This window comes from Excalfactoria chinensis, chromosome 3 (genome assembly GCF_039878825.1).
Source record: "Excalfactoria chinensis isolate bCotChi1 chromosome 3, bCotChi1.hap2, whole genome shotgun sequence".
Taxonomy (NCBI): Eukaryota; Metazoa; Chordata; class Aves; order Galliformes; family Phasianidae; genus Excalfactoria; species Excalfactoria chinensis.
The window spans coordinates 29,863,583-29,875,789 of NC_092827.1; positions in this window are offsets into that span (position 1 = coordinate 29,863,583).

The window sequence follows — 12,207 nt, forward strand, 5'->3', positions numbered from 1 at the left end:
ATTGATGGGAAATCCCTGATGCACAGAAAAATGCTATTGATTTCAACTACACTGTGGGATGCCTATGACATACTGGGTGGGAACTGTTATACTGACTGTATCTAATGTGGCAAATAAAACAGATTCCCTCAATTACCAGAACAAAGATGATGTTTGAATTTGGAAGGGGAAAATCTTGGTATTGCTTTGAATGCCATAACTTGGCTGTGTACTGGGGACCTAGTGATATACATGATACATGATGATTTAAACAAGGCAGCCGAAGAGATATATGTAGATAGTATAGGTATTAGGAGGAAAATTTTTACTAAGAGGGCTGTGAGGCACTGGCCTGGACTGCCCAGAGAGCTGTGGGTGCCCCATCCCTGCAAGTGCTCAAGGCAAGGTTGGATGGGGACCTGGGCAGCCTGAACTAATGTGTGGCAGCTCTGCCCATGGCAGGGGGTTGGAACTGGGTCAGTTCAAAGTCCCTTCCATCCCAAGCCGTTTTGGTGTTCTGTGATTCTGTGATTCTTCCTGCCTTAACCAGGAGTAAAGCATGATGCTGAAATTTGCTGTGAAATTCAGACTTCGACGCTCAATTTCTGTAAAAGATCCAAGACTGAGTATGAAATGCCAAAAAATGCCCCTTTTGGCTTTTGCAGCCTTCAGATTTTCTGAGGGAGTCAGATCAGGCTAGAAGATAATACTGCCTTGCACACTAGAAACAGGTGCATAAACATTTACACACCTCTCTCGTGTATATGCACCAGACATAGGAGTTTGCATCTTCACTGTTACAGAAAAGCTGTGTTCAAAATCCAGGAGCATATACTAAAGAGAATTTGGCTCAAATAATTTCTATAGATTTGTGTAGGCCAAGAGTGCTTGTAGCAGGGCAGATCTTTGCTCCCTCTCTGTGCTGCTGTGAAGGCGGTCTATCATGTGTGTGAAACCTTTTTATTAGGGCTTGTATGTGGGTATAGTTAGGATCCAGCTGAAGTTCTTTAACATACGCTGAAATATTTTCCTGCATGAATGATACACTGTGTGTTAGTGCTGCTCTTAATTATCTGCAATTCTACCATCAAAATATTTCAAATACAAATAATTGTCAGTCTCTTTTGATGCTCAAGAATTCAGCAATGATGGAGGTGACGGCGTGGTCCTCGGGGCAGTACCAGATGGAGAAGTCATAGGTGAAGCTGTGCATTTATGGTCTCCTTGTACTCCTTAATGCATTTGTCAAAATAAGCCGTGTTTTTGTGGGAGGCTGGCTGCTTTCCTCACTGTGTGCTCACCCATCCTGAGACACACAAAGCCCGAGATCTCTTTCAGAACTTATCTCCCATGCCCCAGACTCCAAGGTGACATGAAGTCTTTCCACTCTTTCTTTTCTCAAGTGCTTCTGAGTCATCTACTGAAAAGTCACCGCTCACCTTCTGTGTTTTCCTTTTATAATTCTTTTAAAGGATTTCTATTGGTGTCAGTTCATGTCCTGTGACAGGTTACAACACCCTTCAACAGCGTTTTTTTGAGCGTTCTCAGCCTGCAATGGCATTAGAGCTGCTGCAGCATTCCTGACATCCCTTTTGTGTCCCTGACAGCCAACAGAGAATGGGCTCCTGTGAACTGAGCTGAACTTGGAGATGTATGAAAGAAGCACTTTCGGCGATGTTCATGGTGAATTATTTTTAACAATACAATTTCCCAAGCCTGTGAAATATTGAAATATTAACGAAAGAAATACGGTACAATTAGAGAAACGTTTCTGTGTGCTTCACAGTACTAGCTAGATATTTCATTCGTCAACCATTTCCTTTTAGTACACTTCCTTTTATTTTCAGTTCACAACTTCCCTGTTGAGAAATATCAGGTGAAAGACAAAACTGGTTGATTGTAAGTTTTGGGAAGATAACTTACAGTCTGAGGAACTAACATGTCTACGTAATAAAAGAAGATAGTCCATTTCTTCTATAAGAAGCTTTCACTGCTCATGTTGCGGGTATTGGTCCCAAAATAAAGTCAAGCAAAGCATTTTTTTTTGCTTATGGGATAGCAGCAAACATTTTATAAGCCATTTAAATAACAAAAAAAAAATCCTGGGAAGGTGGAATGGATGGTGAAAAAACAACTGGTGACTGTATGACTGGAAAAAAATTATGTGAAGGAGACATCCAAGAGGATTTCACACAGATTGCTCAGAATCTGGTAGTTTTCTATTAAATGCTGCTTTTGTTCTTAGTTGGCTTTAGCAAAGCTTTTCTAGACAATCTCATTTTGAAGTACAAACGTGGCATTTGTGAATGTGTTTCTGCTGCTTTGTACAACCTATGGTTTCGTATTCACAATGTGCTTACTAGTCTTCGAGGAAAAGAAATGAAAATGCAGAGGCCAAATAATTTTGACATGTTCTTTAATCAAAAGCAATGCATGTTGCTTCTGAACATTTGTCTCTTTCGACTTTAAATTTCCTTCCTATTGCTAGGATAGCAAATGAATTTTGTTCTGACGCTGTAGAGTTTAGTGATACAAATTATCTTATAGAAGAATAAGGTCAAATGTATCTTCCAAGCCACTGAAGAGAATGGCTGCTTTATCAAAACAAATTTGGCCTCAGTGTTGAATGTGGCTGCTTTGAAGACTATTTTATTGTCAAGAGTTACACAAGCGCAGTACTGGGACTGAGAAGAAAAAGAAAAGCTTTAAAAAAATTCAAAATGTGAAGATATCTTGATTTTTTATGAGTGTCTGGTAGTCACAAGGGATTAACTCACACCACTTTGAACCACCTGACCATATCATCAACCTTGCAGTAAATTTTAATGCAAAATAGAACATGTCCGGTGAGCACAAACATCACAGTCTTTGGGGAAGTGGAAGGTGGGGATCTGTACCCTCTTTCAATTAGAGGATAAAGCTGGAATTTAGGAAACCTGGGTGTACCTCTGAAATCTGGTTTGTTACAGGGTGTGAACAGACAGGTGAGTTGTCCTCAAGATACCTCCCAAGCTGCCCACTGCTGTGAAGTTTGAGGTACTTCTTAGCGAACACACACCTTGGGGACTTTGGGCATCACTGGATTAGGACAGCAGTTTGGAAGCATCATTCTTAACTTAATTACCTGAATTTGTTAAAATCCTATTTAGGGCAAATCTGAGCCTTTACAGCTTGAAACAAATTAAATATTGTGATGTTTGCATCAGCTTAGTGGAATTATCTGGGATTAAATACCAGTAAACCAACAACATCCTTTTCATATTTTCAGAATTTGTAGTAACTTTGGTGGGGGCTGGATAATAAGACCTAAAGTATTCTGTTATTGGTACTGTGCCTCCATATTGTTTTTCAGGGATGATTTCTTTGATTAAAACTGCTTTGAGGATGTATTTTCCCTTTTCATTTTTATAACTGAAACTGTCATTCCTCTTTTTAAGACCTAGTATATCGTGTGATCAATCACTGCACTCAGCGTCAGCCACACTCACCCACCTGCACTGGTGGTTGAAGCTGTTGGCCCAGGGAAATGGGATTGGTATCATGCTAAATCACCTCAGCAGTGTTTGCCTCAGTACACAGTAAGAACAACCTCTAAGTCCTGGTTGACTAAGACAAAGTGTCACTTGGTGAAAGAATGCTGATGAAACAAACTGGAGTAGTTCTCAAAGAAACAGGATACTGAAAGTAGCTAACCTTGTGGTTTTAACTGGATGGCAGCTCAAAGGTCGTATCCAGCCTCTGACAAGCTCAGCTGCATACCTATGCCAGGATGATCATTAGATACAAACATGATGAAGAGACTGGAGCTCGGGAGACACTGTGGGAGCTTGAGCTGCTCAACCTGGAAAAGGGGATCTTATCAATCTGTAAAGAGCTGATGAAGGGAGTAAAGGAAATGGAGCCAGGAGTTCAGCTGTGCCCTGTGACAGAGGGTGTACTTTGAAAAAAAAAAAATAAATAAATAAAAAGGAAATTCCACTGAAACAGAACATGCATATTCTACTGTGCAGGTGGCCTAACAAAGGAAATTTGCCTGGGGAGGCTGTGGAGGCTCCATCCTTGGAGACACATGAAACATAATTGGATCCAGTACCACACAGCTTACTCTGCCTGAGCCTGCTCGAGCAGAGGGGTTGGACAAGATGATCTTCTGAGGTGCCTTCTTATGTTAGCCATGGTGTTTGACTCCATAGAGCAGAATGCATTTGACATATGAGGAGTGCTGGGGCTGACAATTGCTTTCCTGTGATGTGGGTTGGCTGGCAATTAACAATATTTTACTCCTTGCCATTCTGTGTGATAGAAGAGATCTACGGGTTGTTGTTAATCTTGTTGTAGGGGACAGGATGAGGTGCTTGTACAGGAGAGAAGCAAGCTTTGAAAAGAGTGCTCCTAAGAAGGTTCATTATAATTGGAATTCTCATGCATGCAGTGTTTGGACTAGGACTTTTCACCTAAACACTGTTGACTTGCTGGCCTTTCTTCTGATGGGGTTCCATGCTTTACTGCATTTTAGCACTCAGCCCTGTAACTAGAAATCTGATTATGCTTTTTCTTCTTAGGTTCATTACATTTGTGTTAAAATTTTCATTAGCAAAACTGGACATTTTTTTTTTTATCTCAACGAATGACTGATCAGTTTAGATAATAAAATGGTTGCCTTTGTTGTTTCCCACATTATCATAGAAATGTATGTCGTATTGCAAATTTTATGTGCAGTAATGCAATGTTTCCACCAAGGTCACTGATAAATGTATTGAAAAGACTCGTGCTAAAACAGTTCCCTCTAGGAACTAATAAAATATGCAGTCCCTAGGAATGAGAGCACTTCACTGAGAGCATATTTTTGTGGCGGAGTAGTTAATCACTTTAAAAAATTAAAATAACTGTATATGTTACATTTATTTTGTTTACAGCTATTTATTTATTTTAAATGCAAGATTCTGTCATGTGTTTGGTAAAATCGCTGTTTCAACCACTGTCATCATGAGCAGTGAATGAGCACTTAGTCTCATTAAAGCAGTACCAATTTGTTTGACAATCTGATTTCCTGGGAAACTATATCAACTGATGCTAATAAATCCATAATCCGTTAATTCTTTCATTAGCATCCCACTTCTATTAGTTTGCTTGGTGTTGTTTGCTAGCTAAATCTGCTTGTAAAGCTGCCTGTAGCTGCCCAAGCAATTATGCTTACTATATTAAGATACTGGTTCCATGCTAACTTTGCTGAATGGCCTGCCAACATAAGTGCAGAATTCCCACCTAGAATGCCTTGTTTGCAGTTTCCCATCCAGTTTTCCATTTCCAAATGGAAACATTTCTGCAGAAGACATTGCCGATGGAGGTGCTTCCCACCCCAAGAAGCCGCAGTCCCTCCAACTCAAATCCCGGCACATGTCGTAGCAGCGGGAGTTTAAGCCTCCCATCCCCTCTCATGCAGCGTGGGCACCTGGTGCCCCTGGTGTATCTCAGGCCTCCCCACCTCACTGTTCCTCCTAGGGAGACGGAGAGATGGGGAAAGAGGAGGCAGGCACAGCGAGCAGCAGTAGCGCACAGATGCTCTAGGTGGAGCTTCAGCACTGGCAGAACCCTCCCTCCTTCTCTTCTTTCTCCTCCTCCTCAGGTTCTTGTAGTTTTCGGATGATTCCCCTTTAAAGCTGGCTTTATTGCCGAGCTGTTTCCTTTGCGTTTTGCTTAATGAGGAAAACCTTGTGTCCGGCATCATTTATCTTCCTTTAAAATTCATGTACTAATGTAATGGCAGCCAGCCAGTAGGCATGGAACAGGTTTCCACAGCAGTACTTCTCAGAGAAAGATCACAGAATCATAGAATCATTCGAGTTGGAACGGACCTTTAAAGGTCATTCTTGTCCAAATTGCCTGCAAAGAGCAGAGACGTCTATAGCAGATAGGTATAAAAGCCTCTAAATTATTCTGAATACCTCAACCATCCATCTCACGAGTACGCCCTGACCTGTGCTAGCAGGGAACTTCATCTTGGCACAACACAAGAGGTCTCTGCAGGCAGCAGGAGAGCTAGCCCTGCATGACGTTTGGGACCTGGGCTCTGCATCTGCAGCCCTGAACTGAACTGCTCTGGGAGCCTCTCAGTGGCACTGGTGGCTGCTGTGCCTCAAGGCCAGCACTGTGACAGAGAACTTCCTCAGTATTCCTGATGGTGTTTCCAAGTCCTTTGTGGAGATACTGTGGACAGGACTGATCCCTGCTGACAGGATCTGCTTTTACAGTGAACTTTGGCCCATAGATTGCACTTCTTGGCTCAGCCATGGCCGGCCCTGTGGCTTTATATCCTGGTAGCTGCAGGGTCTGAGCTGGCCCCATGACCACCCCAGCCCTGTTCTTCTAGCCTTTCAGGGGCTGTGGGGCTGAACTCAGCCATCAAAGCCCTGCTGGCCTCAGGGACAGAGTAACCACGTGGCAATGCATGCAGAGCAAATGCAAGCCAGGGGGTCATGGTGGAGAGCAGGTTGAACAGAAGTTAGTGATGGGCTCTGGCTGCAGTAAAGGTCCTTCACATGCTGGAGAGCAATAACAGGATATCAGCCAGCAAGTTCAAGAAAATGATTCTTTTCATTCTGCATTGTTTTGAGACCGCAACTGAAATAGTGTGCTTGATTTCAAGATCCCCAGTAGAAGAAAAATGAGAACCTATGGTGAGTTGTTTAGAAGATCATCAAGGAACTGGAACACATGACACAGAATGAAAAACTGAGGCAGCAGGCTTTGCTCAGGTGAGAATGTGCTGATGTTCACTGTTACCTACTGGGAGAGTGTGGAGAAGATTGATCCAGTCTCTTCCCTAAGGTGCCCAGGGCAAGGATGTGTGGCAGACAGACAAAATACAGCATGGGAGATTCTGATCAGTTTTGGGTGGGGGGAATGGATCACTGTGATTGTGATCAAGCAGAACAAACTGCTCAGAGAAGCTGTGGGATCTTTGTCCTTGGAGATATTCCAGTCTAGAAGCAGCCCTGGGCATCTCAGTCCAGCTGGCCATACTTCCAACATATATTTCCCTTCCAAACTGTTTTACTCTGTGACTCTGTGATTGTAAAGTTGTGTGGCTGTTTCCAGACTGCCAGACCTCCTTAACTTTTGCCGTCTCCCATCTCATGCATGTTGGTTATTCAGCAGGGTGCTAGCTGACTAAGGGGAGAGCTATGCCACTAGCCATGGCCACATTTTCACAGTGAAGGAGGTTGAGATGCTGGACTCTTGAATAGTTTAAGTGACTAAACACAGCTTCCAAAAATAGAAACATAAAAATGTAAATATGAAAAAGAAAATCTCATTTAAATTATGTTACGTTGTTAATTCTATTCATTTACTTTGTGGCAATAGAACCAAATGTGAAATCCTGATCCCTCTCAGGCTGCATGTTGTATACACCACTATGTCATCGAGCAAATATGTTTTCATTAGTAGTGGCATTTCATTTACACTTTTGTGATTGAAAACCCTTTTTAAAGTGAAAACTTAGATACTGGAACCAAACTAAAGAATTCTTATAATAATTGCCTGATTTTCTATAACAACGCATATACCTAATTATCTATTCTCATTATCTATTATCTATCTGTGTTAATATTCCTTGTATTAAGACTTATAGAACAAAATGACAATAAAGTTTGCCCAATTCTCTGCATTCAGAAGAAAGTGTTTACTTCATATGTACTTCTAAGCAGGTTTATTGCAAACCTTGGGGGACAAAAAGAGCATTTTCTGTGCCTTCCAGGTTCACAGTGACATTCCTAGAGGGGGAATATAATCCAAAACAACTAAAAATGCCCTGAGATCAGGCTTTCTCTGTTTAATCTATTAGCCACTCAGCTGCATAATGTATTATCTGACACACAGTGATAATCAGCTTAGCTGTCCGCAATCATATTAAATACGTTCAGTACAGCCTAATTCTGCACTGTGAGGAGGCACCCTGATGTCCATCTGAAACCCTTTTGAAATCAGTGCAGCTCTGCACAGGGATGGACATACCATGAGCCTCATGGCTTTGGTAGAGAATATATTGTCCAGTTTCTTCTTTGTTTAAAACCCTTTCTTCAGCTCCTGTTCACGCACTTACAAAATGCACCATGTGAGTGAGCTCATGCCCTAGAAAACACGAATATCCCCGTAGCAAATCATCCAGAAGTTTGTAGGTTATAATGGAAGTGCCTCGAAATATCTTGTTTAATGAAGTCTGCTGTAAAAACACATTTTAGAAAGATTTCCCACCCTGTAATTTTCCATATGTTAAAACACCTTCATTTTAGTATTTTGTTACTAGTTCATTGGAATTTGACAATCACATCCAGTCCCTGTAATCTCTCGTTAATGACTAGTAAAATTAACAGCACCGTGAATAATCAGATTTCTCTTCAGTCTGTTGAAAGCCTCGACACTAATACACAGGTGAGGAAGCAGTCGCTGCCTCTTTCTGATACCTCTCTGAGGTCAAAGAGATCAAGACTCCATGAGGACAGATCTTCTAAGTCACCTCTCCATTGAGGCTCCATTACTGGAATGGATGTGTCAACTCCTTTTGCTGTACGGGGAGTTCCACTTGCAGCTCAGGAATAAGAAGCTGAATTTTAATCAGTAGATATAAATAGGCTTTATGTGGACAGTAAACGTGGTTGTCATCTTAGGCAGCCACATTCAAGAAAACAGCAAAGTTATTTTAAAAAATCCAAAATATTTGGCTTCTACTTTTTTATTGTAAAGCGGGGACAAACTGTGTTGGAAAGGAACAGCTAAGGCAAACATGTAACTCAAACGTAGCTTTATATATCAGCATCAATATCACCATCTGCTAATGCAACAAATACAAGTGCAGGTCTACCAGTACTGGTGGGTGATTCTGATATAAGATTTGGTATATGTTGCTTGTGATAAGAAAAGAAGAACAAGCAAAATGCTCTGCGTTTTTGGCTTGACTTTCCACTCTATTCTTGTTTTTTCATATTTTTTAAGCACAATTGCAGTCTTCAGCTCATCAGCTTCAAAACAGCCTGCTCAGGCTTCTCCTTAACAATGTCACAACAATGTCATAACAAATGTCACAGAAGTCTATCTGAAGGGGATTTCTTGTGCTCTGTCTGATGGTAAATTACATTTGCCACTGGAGCTGAAGTTCGTATGACCTCTAACAGTACAGGTACCAGTGCTGAGAAAACTGAATAGACTTGTAACATTTCCACAGGGTTTAAATTTAACCTCGTTGCATGATTGGCTTACATTTCTAATCCGATATATAGGCTAAATATATCCTTTGAAGACAATTTCTTTCCATGCAAATAAACACCGCAGGCTAAAAATGAGTAAAAATGTAAATTAAGAATAATGTTAGATTTAATTACAGAGAAACTCATCTTGCTGGAATATTGACCTGAAATTGCACAAACAGAAGGCACCTGCAAGAGAGACAAGGCAGAAGAGAAAAAAAGAAATGCAGAAACTAGAATGTTTGAATATATATTTATAGAGGAGGATTTTCAGAGGCTGTCAGTAATTCCTATCAGTGTTTTACCTTCCGAGGCATCACTGTTGGCTTTCAAACCTTTCATGTTTTATTACTGCATTTTAATCAGCATCTATAAATGGAGTCCCTGGATGATCCCCAGGAGCTATGAATCATTCATTATAACTAAAAAACTCTTCTCCTCCTCCCATTAAAACAAGCAAATATTAAATATTTTCCAAAAAAATCAGGACAGCAAAACCTTTAGGAAAAAATACATAATATTTTGGGAAATGCTGTAAATCAATACTCTGAAAAATCTACGAGGTCAGAGAAGGAGCCAACAAGCAGGGAGCTGAGATTAAGACTGCATGTGGTTTGTTTTTGTTTTCTCCTCAAGTCTCCTAAATTCCTGGAGAATGTGAATATCATAAAACTTATTTTGTAGGCAGACATAATTTCAGTTTAATAAGCCCCTGCTAGTATTTTGTCTATAAGAGAGCTGCTCCTAAGCAAGAACCAGCTCTATAGCACTATAAACATATTAGGGAAAGACATAAATTTCCATGTGAAACACAAAAAAGATTTGCTTCACTTAACAAAGGTTCCTACCACTGTTGGAATTCAGTGAGGTCTAAACATAGAAGAAACACTATAACCCAGATCACTTGGTTTTATTTATTATACCAAAAAGTATAAATAGCCCTTACTTCCTGGGGAAGTTCATGGCACTGTTTTTGATCAGTCTCGCAATAAATTTGCTCTGTATCCCTAAGGGGTTCGTTCTTAATACATGCACTCCAGCTTACAAGAGAAACAAAATCTTCAGGCATGGTATTAATTGAATCCAAGTCCCATAGAAATGAGTCTCAAGGGTACAACATCTAAATGCAGCTTTCAGATAAGCAGATGAGACAACCCAGGTTTGGAAGTGACAGCAACACTGGTAAAATGAAGTATGAGCAAGGTGGAGGTGTCTGTAGGTGTGAAAACTGTGATTAACAATTATCTACTGCTTGTCACGCTTGATGGCTTCATCCCAGTAAATGGCAAAATGGAAAGATTCCCCCCCAAAATACTGAGGTACTAACAGTTAAAAAATGCCTTTGATAAAGTACAGCTGCTATACTCTAGGTTAGTTGCAGACCTCAGAACCACCACAGGCTTCTTGTCTCATAGGTTTGTAAGACACTCAGCAGTCATACACTGAAGAGAAATCTGCTGTTTGAGTTCTACTAGGCCTTTGCTGGACCTTGTTGCTCTCTGACTCGGTAGTGATCTAATGGATCCCTGACCCTTGCCTCCAATACAGCCTGTTTGGAAGTCCAAAAACTCTAAGAAAAGGCTTACTTCACAGCCTTTTATTTATACTTCAGTGAGAAATGCTGCATCTGATTAGGATAGCAGCATATCCACAGTGGTGAGAAGAACATTCCTTAGACTTTCCCGCATTGCAGACATCAAGGTTAGAAAATGAATACCAAATCAAAGTTATATGTGGTATTTTACACGTAACTTCTATTTTATTTATTTATTTATTTATGTAAGACCATGGAGTATACTGGGTGTCATAGCTATTAACCCACTTAGGGTCTGAAATACCTTTGGTGATTTATGTGCCCATTTGTAGGTAAAAGAGAACTAAATAAGGTCATGATTCCAACAGTTATGCTGTCTAAAACAGGCTTGTTTGAAAGCATTCATCTTTTAAGCTTTAAGGTTAGGGATGTATTTCTGTCTGTTATCCAACTTTCTTAATCATTTTCTCTCTTAAAATTTAGTCCAGTCTTTGGCATTTTTACATAGTCCAGTGTCAGATTCTGCTCTCAGACTCATCACTGAAAGCACCTGAGAGCAAAATGTTGCTATTGAGTTTAGTAACAAAACTGCTTGGCCATAGTTTTACAATTTATATATATCTGATAATCTGAAAGGGATTTTAGTTCAGTCCAGCTGCATTTAGAAAAAATGAGTTACGGCTTTGATGTTCTCACTTTTCCCATGTCATTACTGCAGCAGTAGACCTGACCCTGTTGGCTGCACGAGGAGTTTGTAGTTTAGTGAAATAGAAAGAGCGTGTATCCTGACAAGCTTGGCCTGTGTGCTTTGAAGAATCAAGCAAATAATATTGCTCACACTGAGATTTATTCAGCTAACCTCTCTTAACTTCTCATTTGGCTTGCCGTGTTTACTTTACAGTTTCCCAATGAAGACAAGTTGTGTTCCTTTCACCATCCTTTTCCAATTAATTAAAAAAGAGAAAAAAGGAGTTGAATTAGTTTTTGTTCTTGCTATTGGACTCATGCTCTGAATAGCCTGGAAGCTGTCCTAAGCTGTGCCTTCACTGACAAAAGTAATACATGCTCATTGCGTCAAGTGGCAGCCCTCCCAGTGGAACAAGCATGGACACAAAGATGTCAATTTTCCTGTGAAGAAGAGCAGATAAGGTCAAATGTGACCAGAGGTAACAGCACTGATTTTGTAGCTGTCTTTTGGGAAATGCTAGAAACGCCACTTCTCATTTTCACCACTTTAGATTTTAGAACTGAACAACAGTTACAGGTTAATTATTCCTCTATGGAAAGTATTACTACCCATCCACTGACTCCCCAGCATATTTGTAGCAGCAGAAAATACATCTCAGATAGCTCAGAGACCAAACAACAGCTGCAGTGGTGTTCTGATCTCGTAAAATGTGGTTCAAGATCAGGGCATGGATAGAGCAGTAAGGAAATGTAGAATATCAC